Source organism: Aedes albopictus, unplaced genomic scaffold, assembly GCF_035046485.1.
Source record: "Aedes albopictus strain Foshan unplaced genomic scaffold, AalbF5 HiC_scaffold_100, whole genome shotgun sequence".
Taxonomy (NCBI): domain Eukaryota; kingdom Metazoa; phylum Arthropoda; class Insecta; order Diptera; family Culicidae; genus Aedes; species Aedes albopictus.
The window spans coordinates 56,062-75,000 of NW_026916372.1; the positions used below are offsets into that span (position 1 = coordinate 56,062).

The following is an 18,939-nucleotide window of genomic DNA, read 5'->3' on the forward strand; positions in this document are numbered from 1 at the left end:
TAGCTCCACTAAAGCCAAAGTAAACTTTAAACACCTTATCTTAATTAAACTTCCTCGAAGCAGCGACGGACGCGGACACACGAAACAAATGGCTTCATGGCATGGCGAGGTTTGTGTTATGTTATGATGAGGTTTGGTGTACGTTTGTTTAATAAACGCAACGTTCAACACAAAACGAACGGATTGCCACATTATGAATTCAATTGCACCTCGGCAGTCGGCAGTCGACCACAGAAGAGGTTTTTATTTCGGCGGACTAATTGAAAATTAGTGCCGGATCATTTATTGTCGAATGGCCAGACATTAGGGATTCAATTGCGTTGCGGTCAAAAGTAGAGCAATAACCATGAATCAGCGACGCTGTATGCTTGGGGTCTTATGCGTACTACTGTTAGATAGACTGGCAGACATCTACGCTTAGGAACATTCAACGTATGGCATTCAGTTCTTTGTGGTTATTCTATAGATTTAATGTTCAATTATACCAGCTTGACAATTTCTAGATCGTTGGCTTGAAGTCTAAGTATCAGGTTAGCCACAGTAGGGTCTCAAACATCTCCACTGGAGGTCAGGGAGTGCTCTACATGAGGAAACTTCGGTTGTGCGGAAACTGTTCCACACTCAACAGATCAGAGCGCTTCTCCTGAACGAGCAAGCTCTGATGCCTTCGATGTTGCATTGGACTATGTGGCAATTATAAACTGATACATTGTCTCCACTTCGAACGGCCTGCTGTACTCCTCTCAAGTAACACACATGTCTCAGAAAAGTTATGACAGCACAGGTTTCCGTTGCACAGAAATTATTTCTAACAAGTAAGTATTTATTTGTGCAACAAAAACCTGCACTGCCGTGACTCTTTTTTGTTATTTCTTCTAAAAGTTGGCTAGTGCACTGCATATCGCATTCTCAAGGTTAGCTGCGTAGCCTGCAGCAACAACAACATCGACGACTCGCTTTGACGAGTGCACAAAGGTAGCATGCTGGCGCTTCACCAGTTTCCCGAGTGGTCCCAGGCAGGTTCAACCACCACGACCGCACCCAACTGTTTTGCAAGCCCCAAAGAACTGACACTTACGTGCAACGCGGTTTGACCTGCTGAAGGTTCAGGCCCTATCAGCTAGCACCAGAAGGACCGGTCAATCGAAGATATCACCAAACCACTTTTACATGTTTTACGAAAGTGACCCCAAACTTTTGGCCGATACATCATATTGAGGGGTGACCCCAAACTTTTGGTCGATGACATCAAGGATTAATTTACTTAATAACTTTTTTTCTAGATTTTTTAGCTAAGTTCTGTTAAAAAACAGATGAAAGCTAATAGAAAATGGGTCATATTACCGCTCTCATCTTAAAATTTGGTCGACCCAACTTCCAGCGACACTGCCGTAAGTTTATATTCATTTTTTAGAAAATTTGGCAACTTTGGGTTAAGTTTATATACAATTTTTTTTGAAAAAGTTTCTTTTAAATCATGTTCAAAGTTTCTTTGACTTATTTTCTTTTGAATGAAACCTAGGGTTTTGAAATCGGACGCAAATTGGCGGAGATATGGGCCTAAAAAATGACATGGTTTTGAGGGGGTGACCCCAAACTTTTGAACGGGAGTGTAGATATCGTAAAACACACAATTCCACGCAATTTCATATATTCATTCATTCATTCATTCATTCATTTATTTATTATTACATCAAATTCAAGATAAAACTGAATCAACAATATTTCTCCATAATACACGGTTCGTGGCTGCCGCTCTCCATCCTCGGTCGCGCCCGATGCTCGCCAAGTTACGTTCCACCTGGTCCACCCATCGTGCTCTCTGCGCTCCACGCCTTCTTGTGCCAACCGAATCAGTTGCAAACACCAGCTTTGCAGGGTTGTTTTCCGGCATTCTTGCAACATGCCCTGCCCACCGTATCCTTCCGGCTTTGGCCACCTTCTGGATGCTGGGTTCGCCGTTAAGTGCAGCGAGCTCGTGGTTCATCCTTCTCCGCCACACACCGTTCTCCTGCACACCGCCGAAGATCGTCCTTAGCACGCGTCGCTCGAAAACTCCGAGTGCTTGCAGGTCCTCCTCGAGCATGGTCCATGTCTCGTGCCCGTAGAGGACTACCGGTCTTATTAGCGTAATTTCATATATTGTTCTTTTCAAAGATCATCTCGACCAGATTAAAGGCGGTATTGACCGTGAATGAACCTCGGACTGTGAGGTTATCAGGTGTGATTTGGAAAGCCGGAAAACTCATTCAGGGAAGGCTCAGAGTGGCCGTTGCTGCGGATACTCACTGTTTTGTAGTGTGCTCAACTCAAGCGGTCTTCGGCTCGTTGGAAAGACTAGCGTGTTTCTAAACGGGTTTCGATTGGTTGTTAGATGTGTCAGTGATTGTCCGTGGGTCTGCGTTTGACGAGTCGAAAAGTTTCTCTAATGTGGACTCCACCTGATGCCGTTTATGGACACTTCCAAAAAATCGGCACTTGACTGGTGATGACACAGTTTGATTTGATGACTTCAAACTGAACGGCCTGCAGTATTACTCCGATGCAGGAACCCGATTTAATATCACTTGGTACAGGTCAGTGAACTCCTGGTAGGTCCATTGCATAAGTTCTGATAGCCAGCTAGAAATACCTATTGTTGAGGTGCCGCAGTGCCTAAAACGAAGCACTAGGATCTAGTGTTATATAAATTGTCGCAACTCTCACTAGCGAATCGTTATAACCGATTACCCATGGTACCCTTTCCCGAGTGATCATTTCACTCTTGACCTTCTGCTGGATCAAATGGTGCTGTATGATGGCTCCTGGATGATGCCCTACTTTTACACCATCCAGGAAGGAAACTTGAACATTCCACAATATTCACGGGATATTCTGGAATGCTCAAAGATTGGTCAAACTGATAGCACTCTCCTTCTGCCATGGACAGTGCTGCCAGTTTGATCGATCGTAGAACAGACACTCTTGCCTAATAATCCCATATGGATTATAGCAGCGGAAGCCGCTTTTGGATCCATAACCTGCTTCAACTACAACGACAAAATGCAATACATGGAAACAACCCGATAGTATAGAACCTGTCCAGTTAATATAGGCTTGGCGCACGCAGCTTTTATGTTGGGTGGGTTCAACTCGCTTTAAGGTATTTTCGATCCTTCTTGTACAAGTATTTTGGCATTCAACTTGCTTATAACGAATTAACCCTCTAATACCCAAATTTTTGATTTTGATCCGAATATCATTTTTCGTCATCTAAAATCGATTTAAGCATGTTTTGGAAGATGATTCTTCTTAATTCTCGATTTTGTAAATTTCGGTTTTTGATTTTTCTAATTTTTATTTTTGAACATCCCCCCACTTTTATATTTTTCCTTGAAGCCTTTTCGGGATGCGGATTTTATGAGATGAAAATATTTTAAGATTTTATGACTATTGTTGAAATATTAATATTTTAATTATTTTTCATGGAAAATTTTATTTTCCGTATAATTTTATGGAAAATAATTTTAGAGTGTATTGGACTCCCTTAAACTATTTTACTATGATAGAATGATTCGGGAAAAATTTAAAATATGTGATTTGTAACGATTCAATACAAAATAAACAATGACTTCTAAAAGGTGACTAAAACATCAATTTTTCAATGATTTTTGAAAAATGTAAATACGCTTTAAAAGACACCAAAAACCATTTTGAGATATACAGAGCAGTCCTAAATGTCAGCCAAAAATATAAAAAAAATGATTGTCCACGAAACAAAAATTACAAAAATGCTCAAACTATACCCCGTCTAAAGGCGGGGTTGGGTATTAGAGGGTTAAACTCTTGAAGCGAGAGTCGGCCTGTTATTTTTATGACACTCATAGTACGACATTCACAAATAAGTGTAGGGTCGAGCTTAAGAACAACGACATGTGTCTTAGGCAGCATCCATTTATTACGTAACGCTAAAATTTACATTTTTCAACCCCCCCCTCCCCCCTCCGTAACGCTTTTTTGTATGAAAACATGAAATTTTTTGTATGGACCGTAACGCTCGGCCATACTCCCCCCCTTCCCCTAGAGCGTAACGTAATTTGTGGATGGCGCCTTATTTCCAAATATACCGTTTTTTTTTTCTTCTCGCTTGTCTTATCCTTTATGTTGAATCAATTTCTTTTTCTGCTGACGTCGCTATCCGAAACCCCTCGCGTACTTAAGAAATAATTTTCCTAGAACAATGTTTTCCATTTTTGTGGGTTCCTTGTTGACAAATTTCAACCAACAGCTAATTAAGCACTTTAAACCGAATTATTCTTGTGACATTCGTAAACCTTCAAGGGCCTGTCCTCAATCAAACTCTGAAGAGTAAAATGAGGCACACATTTTCCTACATGCACAATGAAGTGAAACGTAGCATAGTACCCCTCTTTGTTAGGGTTAATCCTTCTTGGCCCGTGAGGGCGAAATGTTAGAACCCAACCGACGGCGACGTGACGCCGAGTTCAAGTGAATTAAAAGGGGAAAATGAAAGACAAAAAAATTGAGACAAACTATCGTCGTATGTAAAACTGTATGTCAAATCATTAGATTATGCATTGGAAAGAAGGGAACCGAGGAAGAAACGTAAATAACACTGGGAAAAGGGGTGAATAGCAAATGAAGTGGCTGCTCCTATAGGGTCTTCTTCACACGTTACGGGCAATGGCGACGCCACTTGGCCGGTGCAACTCTATACACACTCCGTACCTATGCAATGCATGTTCTTGATCATCGAGGGTAAAACAATCGAGCCAACGTGCATTTTAATTAGAATGTTAAATTCGATATTAAAGTTCATTACGAGGGGGATTAGTTTCACTTGCGCTTGCACCTACTTACTCGGGTCGGGTCGTCCCAATGCAATGCAAAGCAATGGGAACTGGGTTCATGAATAGGATGGATTGGGATCAGGTCATAACATGGCGGCGCCGCGTTGCTGGCGTATGTAAAAGACACTTCGATAAGTTGATATGGAAATATTTATTAGTTAGACTGAAATTAACCTTGTTTGTTCAGTGGTATAGATAAACGACCGACTTAAAAAGAGAATGGCGTATTGAGTTCTCTCAATCGAATGACAATCCATAAAAAGTTTATGCGATTTTTTCTTCCATACAAATTCCATTTGCTAAAATCATGAACAACATCAACACTATCACAATCCTGGCATCGCAAGCGATATGGCTGGTTTTATTGTTGTGAAAATGGAAGATTTAAGTGCTACAACATCAACTCGATCGCTAGCAATTAATCGTTGCGACGTCGTCGCGAGCAATTTGCGATCATTTTACGATTCCAGAACATTATTTGAAGCAAAGAAAAAATAGTCGATCTTCATGGCAGTTGAACTTGGGTATTTATTATTATTCCAAGTGCTCCAGTGACTGACGGCAATAAACGTCGAATCAACTGGTCTTAAAAACTGAACAAAAGCGTGTCTATAGTTTTGAAAGCCTTAGGCGGGCTAGCTCTAGGGTCTTTTACCATTTGGGAAGGTGTAGCTCTTTTGGACATTATAAAAACCAAGTTACTTTTGTACCTATTTACTTAAATTTTGGTACATGGTGAGAAACTTACAGTATCTAACCCTGTACAAAAATTCAAATCAATTGATATGAAATATGAAATGTACAAAAATTCAAATCAATTGATATGAAACCCGGACAGAAAAGAATTACAAAAGCAAGAATTATTGAATGGTAAAATTTGCCATTGGTTTGTTTGAAATAAGTGACAAAAGGGCAAAAATAATAACTGACATTGTTCTATGAAATAACTGAAGAATGTCAAATTTTGACATTACAATGGCAAACCAAGAACAAAAAAATTACGATTGAGAATTGCAAAATATACCATTACTGAGTTATTGAAAACTGTACAATATCAAAATTAGTTATTTGCCTGTCAACTAAAAAAACTATCAAAAGTTACCATTAGAATAACCAAAATTCAAATTTTGTCATTATGTTGTTCTTGATAAGTGCCAAACTGCGATGGTTATTCAAACTCGTAAGAGGTCATCAATATCACACCAATTGCAAAATTTGTTATGATAGCAAAATAAGACATTCAGTAGTTATTCTTCCAAATTTGATAAACGACAAGCGAATGGCATATTTTGATATGATATCATATTATGCTATTTACATGTTGTTTTAAGCTCTTCATGAAGAACTCAAGAATGACAAAATTAGTTAAGACAATAAAATTTGTTATTCTTTTGTTTTTGGTTTGCCATTCACCTCTACCCGGGAATTGAAGCGGCAAATGCCCAAATAGGTACACCTGCCCAAATGGTGCAAAACCCTAGTTAGACGCCAAATAAGCTATCAAATAAAACATTTTTTTGTTGTAAACTTGTATTATGTATGGAGAAGGCCAGCTCCTTTTGAGACATTAGTGCAGTAAATTACTGTCTTGTACGTAGTTTGATCTAGTTTGTCAAAAAATGTTAAATAATTGCAGATATAAAACGTTTGCAGATATAAAATATAAAAAAAAAATATAATTTTGATTGATTCAATAACCGTTCGAAGCAATAATTAGAAAATAACAGTGAAACTACATAAAAACAGTAATTCCAATTTTTCACCTCTCCACAGTATTCTGCCCTTACTGCGCTAACCGGAGCAATGGTGCAGTTGACCTTGTGTTTCTCCGAGGTAATCTGCTATCCTTCTTAAGCCTCAACTGCGAGGCACAATAAGGGTGGTATTATTAGTATATTGTTTATTAACTTTAATTATAACCTTCTAGCTGTCCCCACAAACGTTATCTTGCCAAGCTCCAGTGGTTTGACAACTGTTGAGCTTAAAACATCACCGCACTCTAGATTGGTTTCATTTCGATCGTCTTGATTTTCTTCCCAGTTCATAAAAAAATCAGGTTTTCATCAATTTTCTTACTTTTTCGGATGATTTTTACATTTTTTACTACTTATAAACACTGCCGCCATGAATACGAATCGAACCATGCAAGGGTAATTCTGATCGGTCCATCCATTCGTGAGTTTTGTTGCGTCAAAGGGACTTCAAACTCATTTTTATATATACTAGTTGTTCCCGGCAAACTTTGTCTTGCCTACTGCATTTTTTTTGACGTTTCAAGTCCCTATTCAAGTCCAAGTCCCCGTTCAAAATGCATGAAAACCCGATTTTCAAAAAATACTTTCAATTTTTCCATGTTTTTTGTCTCATAAACCTTCCTTGGGTGAAAACTAACAGAACGAAACTTAGACGACCCAAATCGGACCATCCGTTCGCAAGTTATGTACGGTCCCACGTATGCCACTGCATTTTTATATATATAGATTTATACGCGTTTAACCCTCTAATACCCAACCCCGCCTTTAGACGGGGTATAGTTTGAGTATTTTTGTAGTTTTTGTTTAGTGGGCAATCAAATTTTTTATATTTTTGGCTGATATTTGGGACTGTTCTGTATATCTCCAAACGATTTTTGGTGTCTTTTAAACCGAATTTACATTTTTTTAAAATCATTGAAAAATTGATGTTTTAGTCACCTTTTAGATGTCATTGATTATTTAGTATTGAGTAGCTACAATTAACATATTTTAAAATTTTCCCAAATCATTCTATCATAGTAAAATAGTTTAAGGGAGTCGAATACACTCTAAAATTATTTTCCTTAAAATTACACGAAAAATAAAATTTTCAGTGAAAAAAAATAAAAATTAAAATATTTCAACAATAATCGTAAAATTTCAAAATGTTTACGTCTCAAAAAATCCGCCACCCAAATAGGCATCCAGGAAAAATATAAAAGTATAGGGATGTTTGAAAATAAAAATTAGAAAAATCAAAAACCGAAATTGACAAAATCAAGAATTAAAAAGAATCATCTTCCAAAACATGTTTAAATCGATTTTAGATGTCGAAAAATGATATTAAGATCAAAATCAAAAATTTGGGTATTAGAGGGTTAAAACATTTCTCATGCTGCTAAACGCTCCTCCAACATACATTTTTAGGGAAAGGAAGGAGATTTACAGTAAAACGTAACAGGAGGTTGTGAGTCCTTTCCCAAAAAGACAAACCTCTGAATGTCTTTTCCTGGAATCATATTCCCCGGATTGGGACATTCCCAAGAATTGAAATCCCCAGAATGACACATTTTCCTGAAAGTCGTTCTCTAGACTAGGACTTGACCGGCCCACATTAGTATGGCGAGAAAAAAATCAAAATCTACGGGGCATCCCCTAGCATTTTGCCTTTGGGAAGTGGAACAACCAGTTCAATCGGCTAAAAACTGAACTGGCGCAAACAAGTTGAATTTTGTATGGGGTTTTCAGCACAAAATCACAATCTTTAGGGGTGCCCCGTGGAACAGTCCGACATTTGTGTACTTAATTTGGCTTGTCCCCAAAATCGTTTTCGATTTACTTTTCTTCAATTGTGGAAAAGGGGTTTAGAAATTTACAACTAAACTTACAACTACAAACTTCAGGAATAATTCGAAGCAGTTTTAAAAGATATTAATAAACATATGCCAAAAAACTAACAAAGTTTTTATTTTCAGTAAGGTATGTTCGACAAAATTTATTTAATGCAATTTATCATGTGAAAATGTAACACTTATGAAAAAAACCGTAGCTGGCAAAGAAATTGTGTGGGAAGGCAAAATTGGCAGAAATGTGGCAAAATATGTTTATTTCTTAATTTTCCAAACATTTATTTTATTTTGTTTCTCAATGCGTTTTTTTTGTTTTTTTTTATTCTTTCCGGAGATTCTTTCGGATTCCTACTGGCATTTTATGATCCCAGATTTTTTCCAGAATTTCTTCCAGAGGTTTTTTTCGGTATTGCTGCCAGAGTCCCTCGAGGAATTTTCCCTGGGAGAGCGACGCTAGTTTAGCCAAGCCGAAATATAAGAAAAACGATAAAAGACAAAGAAAAGAAACTGGTGAAATCAGCAAAACTTTTGCGGGTTTTTTCGTCTTTTTTTTTTGGGCTTTTTCTGAGATATTTTGGCTTGGCAAAACTAGTGTTGCCCCCTGGATTTTCCCTAAGTTTTTCCCAAATAAAATTTCGCGGGATTTCTTCCTTGCTTAATTCAGAGATCTCCACAAGAGTTTTTCTCTAGATATATCGCGGGTGTTTTCTCAGAATGTCTCCTAAAGTCACTCTCCTGAAGATTTTCTGCTGTTTCTTCCAGTGTTTGTCATGAAAATTCTTCAGAACATTTCCCCAAGATTTCTGCTAGAGTTGCTGCAGGAGTTATTGCTGGGATTCCAGAGATTTCTTCCGAAGTCTATCCTGTAACTTCTTCAAGAAATTTCCATGAGCTTGCTAGTCCTGGATTTCTGCAAGAGTTTCAGCTGGAATATTTCCTAAAGGTGCCTGCAGGATTTTTTTTTAAGTTACACCTGAGATTTCTCTCGGAGCTTCCCTGCCCAGCTAACACGAAATCGTATATGATGTTGAATAGGATGCTAAAGTGGAGGCCATATGCGTACCTGCTCCCATTTAACCGCGTGTAAAGTGTACGCATATCGCCTCCACTTTAGCATCCTATTGAACATCATATACGATCGTGAGTTGACTGGGTGTACTCCTCTCAGAAGATTCCTTCCAACGTTGCCCCTGGGATGTCTTACAGAGTTTTTCAGGATTTATACTGGACTTTCTTTTAAATTTTATTAGTGCCCTTTGAGATTTCTGCATGAGCTCTTGATGATATTTCTCATGGAGTTCTTCCCGTGATTTCTTTCGGAGGTTTTCCAGACATTTTTCTAGTAGTTGTTAACCGCATTTCTTGAAGTGATCCACATGAGACTATTTTTTACAGCTTTTATCGGAATTATTCCTAGAGATTTTCTTGAAACCTCTACCGGAAATCGTTCCAAAATGTGTTCATAGTGGCTGCAGGAGATTTTGCAGTGATTTTTCCGGGAATTTTTCTCGGAATGTCTACTAAGATAACTTACAAAATTATTTCTAAGATATTCCCGGAGAAATATCGAAAGAATTTAGTTGAAATCTTGCGAAAAATCCCTCAAAGGTCTATGTATTAGAAAAACTCGAGAGGTAGTTTGGAACCAATCCTGAGAAAAACTGGTTCATCTCGGCAAATAAATTGTGGGAGTAATCCCGGCAAGAAATATTGAGGATATTCAAGCAGAAACCCTGAAAACATCTAAATAAAATCCCAGGAGAAACTGCGGGCGATCCCACGAGGATATCAAAGAAAAAGCATCAGAATGTTCCTTAGAAGAAATCCCTGGAAGAAATTCCTGGAAGAACGTCATAAAAATCCCGAGAGAAATTGTAGGAATGCTACCCGGAAAATCATTTAGAGTAATTTCTCAAGTAACTTTGCATATTTTTCTGAACGTTCTTCGGGAAAAACCTGAAAACAAGTAGACCCCGTGATAGTATCTGTATAGTCTTTAAAAAAATATAAAAATTTAACTAATATTTTGGATTATTATTTTTTAATATAAATTTTCAAAATTCCCTCTGGAAAAAACTTGGATAACTCAGGGAATTCAACTTCTCTAATGAGTAGAAACTCTATGGCGGCAGTTGTGTTGTCTTCATCACGGAGGGTTTTGTAAAACTGAGTGAACTCTAAATTGACTTCAAAATTGTTTCAATCGAACTGAATTTAACGGCGAAGTTAAATGTATGTTTTTGTGAAATTGCCTCCAAGAAGAGGAGAGCAAAAACTGTCGACACCCCCAACTCACTATACTTTTGTTGATCTACCACAGTTATTTTTGTCTAAAATATTGCTCAACCAATCATTTTATTTAGGAGAATATCAATTATGTTCGATGGGCCCGGGTCATTTTGCCGAACGCCATTTGGCCGAAAGGGTTATTTGTCCGTACGCTTCTTGGCCAAATGCCGTTTTAGCCGAAAAATGAGCGTTGAACTTTAGTGATTATGCCACTGTTCTCCGATTCAGTATATTTTGAAAGATCTATCATAAAATATTGCCAGTTCCAGCGCCAATCAATCCCTGAATAGTAAAACTAGAATGAATAGCCTATGATTAAAGGAAAGGAAATATTTAGATTGGTCATATTAACAGCTAGAATGTCCAAAAGCTCCTCTGAACTCGTTTGATCATAATTCGGTTAAACGATATTCGGCCAAAGGACCCATTAGGCCAAATGGCATATGTCCAAGTGGCGTTCGGCCAAATGACGTTCGGTCAAACGACATTTGGCCAAATGACCAGACAGCATCTTAGATTAGGCATTCAGAGGCATCTGAGAAAACAAATAGAGAAGCGAAGAGTGAACAACCGTCTGAACGGCAACACTTTTTTTGTTTTGATTTCATCAGTCGGATTTTGGCAACTGCCACAAAACAGATAAATCCACCTATCGGGGACAGTGTCTTTCTCGTATACTGCATAAGAAAATGATTTATGCTGTTGATTCATTAACAAGGAATCATGTAAATTGTATCCCAAAATGAAACAATTTTATAAAAAAAAATTATAAATTATAAATTTAGTGTAGAATTAGCATCTAAGTTAAAATACACATAAATAAAAACTAAAAAAAAATGAAACAATTTTCATCATCATTAAGAGTTAAAGTTATTTACAGTAATATCCTTGATATTTGAAAATTTTGGTGAAAAAATGGTTGAAATGATTGCAATACTTGTCTTTAATTATGCGGAAATCGTCAATGTTTGTTGATTTTGTTCGATAGGAACCAATTTGACGGTTCGATGAGGTATTTTTGGCTTCACTCTTCGCTTCTCTACCTATTTTCTCTGGCATGTACAGGTCGGACTCGATTATCCGGGGGTTCAATTAACCGGGGGCCCGATTATCCGGGGCTCGATTATCCGGGAAAAATGGCTCGATTATCCGGGGTAAAGTTTGTTTTTGCTTTGTTTACTAATTTTTAGATTACAATATGACAAAAAATGTGATAAACATCAAATACAACACCTGTAAGTAGGATTTAGACTATTTGAAAGTTGTTTTTATTTTTTCACATTTTTCAGCTAAAATTTCATTTTCAAAAAACATGGTTTTAATAATACCAGACATTGAGTTTAAGCACTACACCGTTATGTATGTTAGCTTCTATGTTTAACGAACAGTTTTTGATTGCAGAACATCAAAAATAAAAGAAAAGAAGCATGGCTCGATTATCCGGGTGATTCGATTATCCGGGGTGAAATAATTTTGGAGTCACCCGGATAATCGAGTCCGACCTGTATACACAAAAAAAACTTCAGAACGAATGTCTGTGGGAATTTTCTTTAGCTACTACAGAGAACGCATTTCTTAATGCAATTCTCCAGAAATACGTTTGAAATCCAGTTTGAAATTTCATCAGGAATATATCATTCAGTGTCTCAAAGAAGTCTTTCGATAATAATTCGTGAATTCAAGATATCTGTATAAAAAGCAATAAGAGATTCATGAACTTCTGACGGTTCCAAAATCTATCAAAAACTACCAAAATCCTGAAAAAGTTTTAGCAACTTCAAAGAAAAAGTGAGACAGGCTTTGAGGAGTTTCCAAAAATTTCAGTTGCAATCCTAAAGAAACCCCGGGTAATGCTAGCTGCAAAAATCTATGGAGATGTTTGTTGGAACAGCACACGAAGCACCTGGAAGTGTTATAAGAAGACCTCTCAGATAAATTGAGAATCCAGAAATTTAAATGGAAATTCTTGAAAAGTCAATATTTTTTCTAGGAAAAAAATTCGACCAAACTTCTAAAAATAAAAAAAAACTAAAAAAGAGGTCAAAACAATCTCCTGGAGATTTTATTCAATAAATTCCACGATGGATTCATAAAAAAAATATTAAAGATATGAATTTTTAATGAATTTAACTCATTTTATACATGAGCTTCTTGAGTGAAAAATTTGATACAATTTATGCCACAATTTCATGGTACTGATATACTAGCTGGAGTAACAATTCTTTGAAATGAAGTGAAAACTTTGGCGCAACTCCTCGAATGTTTGTAATTGGAAAATTGCAATGTATGTAAAACAGTTTCTAACCAGATTTCTTTAAAAAAAAAATCTATTTAATAAATCCAACAAGAAACTCTGGTAGAGTCCGTGCAAAACTCATGGGGGCATCCAAAAATAAAAAATGAAGACTTTTTGAGATTATTAATGATTAAAAATATTATCTGTTGAAACCTTTGAAAGAAATCGTTCTGGATATTCTTCTTATAATTACCGTCAAATGGGGTAACTTGCAACACTTTTCGACTTTGAAGCAATATCATTGGAAATCTAAACATTTCAAACATCCTGTAAAGCATCGTGTCCGCCAATTACCTCGAGTAGTATACAATGCAGCACTTGGTTTACCAAAATACGTTACCACCAAATCAGGAGGTGCGAAAAACATGCTTGTTGCAAGTTTCCCCATCTGTGGGGTAACTTGCAACACAGTACATGAAGCTAAGTTAGCTGTCATTAAACAGCACTAACATTCTAGTGTTTAGTCGTATTGTAAATTTTTGATGTAATGCATGAAAAATGCATTAAAAAGATGTACACTTACCAATTGACATATAATTGTTCATGAAAGGGTTAATAGTTATTGCAAGCGAAAGTATATCGTTTAACAACAGGTCTCCCGTCCCTCAAATATAAAATATATATTGATCTCGTGACTTAGTACTCATTACATAATGTCAACAATGATTATTGTCGTTTCTTGAAAAGGAAAAGTGGGTCATCTTTAAGTAGTTTTCAGATTGAAGTAGTGTTCGGCAATTTCAGCTAAAACAACATGATTGAAACAAACTTTATTCAACATTGTAAATATCAAAGTGGCTAATTTGAGTATTCAGCTGAAATAATTTACTCCATCTAGGTTTAGAATTGATGTAGGTAATTGCTTTGAAGCGTCCATAAACTAAATTAAACTTTTAACAAAATGAAACATGAATAAAACTTCAAAATGTGGTATTTCGTAACAATGTTTGAAGGACACGTGACAAAAAATGTAAAAAATGAGTTTTTATGTGAAAATGAACGCGTTAGGTAATCAATAAATGATCATTTCGGTTATTTCTGTCAAATATATCGTGAAATGAAGATAAATAATTGTTTCGTCAAATTCAACTGTTGCAAGTTACCCCATAGTGGTTGTCGAGTATAATAATGATTTGTTGCATTACTTAGTCGATAAGTTTATCAAACTTTTATCGTTTAGCTAAGCTTACTATTAGGTACCCTAACTGCAAGCAAAGTCATCAGACTTATCGCACTTACCATAGGGGAGAGGTTAAGCACGATTTTCATACTTGTTTTTATGGCATAAAATGAACAAACCGTTTTAACAGTGTAGCCCAAGAATAAACAAAGAAACAAAACTATTTTTTCCACTAAACCTATCTTTAAAACACATAATCTCTATGACAAAAATAGTAGGGCAAACTAGTTTTCATCATTATTAGAAAATACTTCACATTTAGTGTATGTCATCGTGTTGCAAGTTACACCGCTGTTGCAAGTAATTCCGTTTGACGGTAATGATATTTGTATACCATGAGCAATTATTAAAGTATAAGAACCATAAAATCCTCAATAAGTTATTGTCATTAATCCTATTAATACAATTTCTATATGAGCTACAGAGGAATAAGCAATTAAAGTCTTTAAATCTATTTAATTAGCAATAGAACTAATGCAGCAATCGCTACAGTCACTTGTTGAAGATCTTCTGAAATATTTATCGGAACAATTTTGTAAACAGATTCAAGTGGAGCTGTTAAAGACAAGATTCAAACAAAATATGTGTATGTTGCTCTTTACAGGCATGTATCAATTTGCTGGTGCTACTTAACGAAAAAATCGCTTTCTGATGGGATTCGAACCCGCGACTCCGTATTCGTTAGACTGGCGCGTGTTGGAGCTTGGCATCTAAGCCGAAAGAGAGAAGGATTTGTGAAAATGGGAATGTTCATGATTTGGACTCGGAGTCAGCTTGGCTTTCTATTTTGCAGAATCGTTACCTGTTCTGTGGCTTGGTTGGTTAAAGTGCCGTTCTAGCGAATACGAATTTGTGGGTTCGAATCCTAACAGAACTCAATTTTTCACAAGTTCATCTCTAAATTTGCCAATTTATCAACATTCTGTGTCCTATAATTTTCATGTTTTTCAACACTAAAAATCCCAATTTAAGTAAGCTTCGTTGGATAAAGGTACGATTCGTGCTGAAAAAAATCGATTTTTTGCGGCTCGTTCTATTAATTAATTAGATCGAATGTAGTAAATAATAATTGTTAGGGTTACATATTTTGCAAAATTGAATTCTACACCAATAAACCTGCAAGAAAAGTAGCTTTGTCCCCTGTATATTTACAACTTCAAATTGTACCCCTCAATAGCCATGAAAAATGTCTCCAAACTACTAATTTCGTTCATTTTGCTTCTTTTTTTCTTGTTACAGATCATAGCATATGAGTGAAATGAACACGCGGCGCCACCAGCGAGGCAACATTAACCTTCTAAGGTGTCCAAGAAAATTACAAACGTTGCAGCAACAAGGCTCCCAATAATTAATAAGCGAACATGCTCTACCACTACTGACTGACGGACACCAGAACGGACACCGATCAATGACACACCGATGCCCACGTTGACCAATAACCGGAGGCCCGTCGTAACGACCAGAGCATATTTAAGGACCATATTAGCCAATAAATGCAATCGCTAATTAGCTAGATAATCAAACACCGCACAGCAGCGGCGCTACTGAAAATGTGCCGAGTGTAAAGCGCAGACTACCGCCGGAGAGCCCCCAGAAGGGAAGGTGTGCTCAGGTGCCCGAAAGGCCCCCAGAGGCTTTTAGACAGAGAATATAGTGTGTAATTAAACCGGCATAGAGCTGCCGGAGGAAACCCACAAAATATCGCAGAAAAAGCACAAGCCATGACGACGACGACGAAACCCGGCAGCAGATCGGCAGCGATGCTGAGCAGGCACCTGCATTCATACCTGATCGCCCTCATAGTGTTAGTTAGCTGCTGCTTAGATAGGATTGACAGTTGGACGCCAGATGTCCTGACCAAGTCATACATTACATACGGTAAGTGACAACCAACCTTTTTTTTCGATGCATCCATGCGGGAGATTACGCTGCATCATTTTACGATCGATCGCATTTACCCCTATGAGAAGCGTCCGTCGCCGCCTAATTAGGAAGTGGTCGTGTGGCTTGCCCCTTATTCAGACATTCGATATCTTTTTCATCGAAATTTTATTATCCCACATGATCAGCAGCGCAATGACTTCCGATTCGTGTATCTTTTTTTCGCTGACGGCTGTTGCTCATACAAGATCCCCAGTAGCATTGTGTTTTATGATCTTGCTCGTTTCGTTGCGTTCCGTTAGTTGATCGCTTCCGGCGACTTTCGTACGGCTTCTGTCTCGATATCGGTGTAGCTTTGCATGTTTGCAGTTTCGTAGATGCTGCAGTTCATTTTCATAAAGCCAGGGGGACAAATGGGCATGCAAACAATGCGTTACTTGAGGATCGTAAACACGTTTTAATGACAGCCATAAGGAATTTGAACAGCAAGTGCAGTATTAGGCGTAGATACACGAGACAGTCATTTTCCATATCTTTTGCAAAGTGCTAATCGCTGGCTCTATGGATCGTTATAAGTTGTATGGAACAATATGTTTCTGGTTCGATCATATGAGAAAATGACAAGCTAGCATTATATTTGAATTCACTACAATTTTAACATTTATAGTCAAAATACATATCATCATTAAAACGAACAAGTGCCCTCAGAAACTTCGCCATTCCAGTAATTTATTCTAGAATATCTCCAGGTATTTCTTCGAGAATTTCTCTTGTCATTGTTTGAGAAATTCCAAAAGTATTTTTTTTACCTGAATTCAAGTTAATTGTTGCACATCTCATAAGAATAACATGGAGTGTGTAACAATGGGCGAGTTTTTAGCCGTGCAACAATTGGAAAGTTACCCTATGCGTAATTGAGTAGGTCGTGTAGATGTGTTGCTGTGAGTATGAATGTCTATTGCATATTAAACAACAGTCGTTGGGAGTGACTTAGCTAAGAGATTAATTGTCACTCCATGAGCCTTTTTACTCCAGGGATGGGGCACAGGCATTTTAACTGTGTCCTGGCTAAAAAGCCTTGGCTTAAGCGCCAATGCATTGATCGCTCTCTGAAACGTAAAGAAACATAATTTGGCCAACCGGAACTGATCTGCCTATAGCGTTGCGTCTCCTATGTTACGAGAAGGGGAAGGGATAAAAGGGAAAGGATTACAGGTCGGACTCGATTATCCGGGTGACTCCAAAATTATTTCACCCCGGATAATCGAATCACCCGGATAATCGAGCCATGCTTCTTTTCTTTTATTTTTGATGTTCTGCAATCAAAAACTGTTCGTTAAACATAGAAGCTAACATACATAACGGTGTAGTGCTTAAACTCAATGTCTGGTATTATTAAAACCATGTTTTTTGAAAATGAAATTTTAGCTGAAAAATGTGAAAAAATAAAAACAACTTTCAAATAGTCTAAATCCTACTTACAGGTGTTGTATTTGATGTTTATCACATTTTTTGTCATATTGTAATCTAAAAATTAGTAAACAAAGCAAAAACAAACTTTACCCCGGATAATCGAGCCATTTTTCCCGGATAATCGAGCCCCGGATAATCGGGCCCCCGGTTAATTGAACCCCCGGATAATCGAGTCCGACCTGTATATCTATTTATCGAGAGGTCAGCGACTCACCGACGCACTCGTAAATAGTAAGGAGTTGGGAGTTTGATTAGGGAATAGTTTAATGTTTAGCTTTGGCAGACTACTGACAAGATGTGTGATAAATTATTTCCAGTACTGTCATGGTAAAATCAAAGGTAGTTAGTCAAGGTTTCCCGTTTTCGTCGCCCCTTTACTGGTATTTACGTTCCCATGAATGAATTCCTGGAGAAATTTCTGAAGAAACCACTTGAGCCATTCCTGCAGAAACTGATGGCACAACTTCTGAAAGAATCCATGGAACAACTTTAAAATGAATCCTTGCGAAAATTTCTGAAGTAATTTAAAAAATCTGAAGAAAATTCTTAAAGAATTTCTCAAAAAAAGGAATATATCTAGAATCCAGAGATGGATTACATAAAGAACTTTCAGGACTTACTAGGAAACCCCTGGTGGAAAACCTAGTAAAACCTCTTGAAATATTTTTGGAAAAAAATCCTGGAGAAATCCCTCAACAAAAATCCTAAACAATTTGTTTAACGAATTCCTGGAGGAGTCCATAGATAAATTCCTAGCGGTACGCTTGAAGGAAATTCTGAGAAAATACATAGAGTAATACCCGGGGGAATTTGTGCTGAAATTTTTATGTGAATTTCTGCAGCAATCTCTACAAGAACGTCTTCCAGCTTTTCCGTAAGAATCCTTCTAAGAATCTCTGCAATACTCTGTAAAATAAAATCTGAAGGAATGCTTGGAACAATTTCTGAAGGAATATCTAAAGGAATGTGTAGAAACCTTAATGATTTTCTTAATAATCTCTTGTAGAATTTCTAAAGCAATCCTTTGAGAAAATTCTTTAGAAAGTTTCTGAGAAAATTTTGAAGAAGTGTTGAATTTCTGAATCTTAATGTATCCGTGAATCATTTTCTAAAAGAAATCCATGGAGTATTTTTGGGTATTGATTCTTTGAAAAATTTCCTTTTTCCTCAAAAAAAAATCTGAAGAAATTCGTAGAAAAGTTTCTGAAAAAACCCTTTGCAAGAATTTTTGAAAGGATTTCTTGAAGTATTTTCTAATGCAACATTTTTGAAAGCTATCCGTGCAAGACTTTTTTAAGGAGTTCTTGGAGAAATTTCTGGAGGACATTCTAAAGTCTAAAGTCTAATCATCGAAAAATCTTTGAAAGGTTTTTCAAATTAATCCTTG

The 18,939-nt window shown here is 37.1% G+C and overlaps 1 long non-coding RNA gene across 1 annotated transcript in view; it reads left to right on the forward strand.

Moving 5' to 3' along the window:
• Positions 1 to 16,538, forward strand: part of LOC134284396 (uncharacterized) — a 38,071-nt gene extending 21,533 nt beyond the window's left edge. The window contains exon 3 of the long non-coding RNA XR_009995771.1: positions 15,438 to 16,538. This is a non-coding gene — a long non-coding RNA (uncharacterized LOC134284396). The remainder of the gene's footprint in view (positions 1 to 15,437) is intronic.
• The last annotated feature ends 2,401 nt before the right edge of the window (positions 16,539 to 18,939 follow it).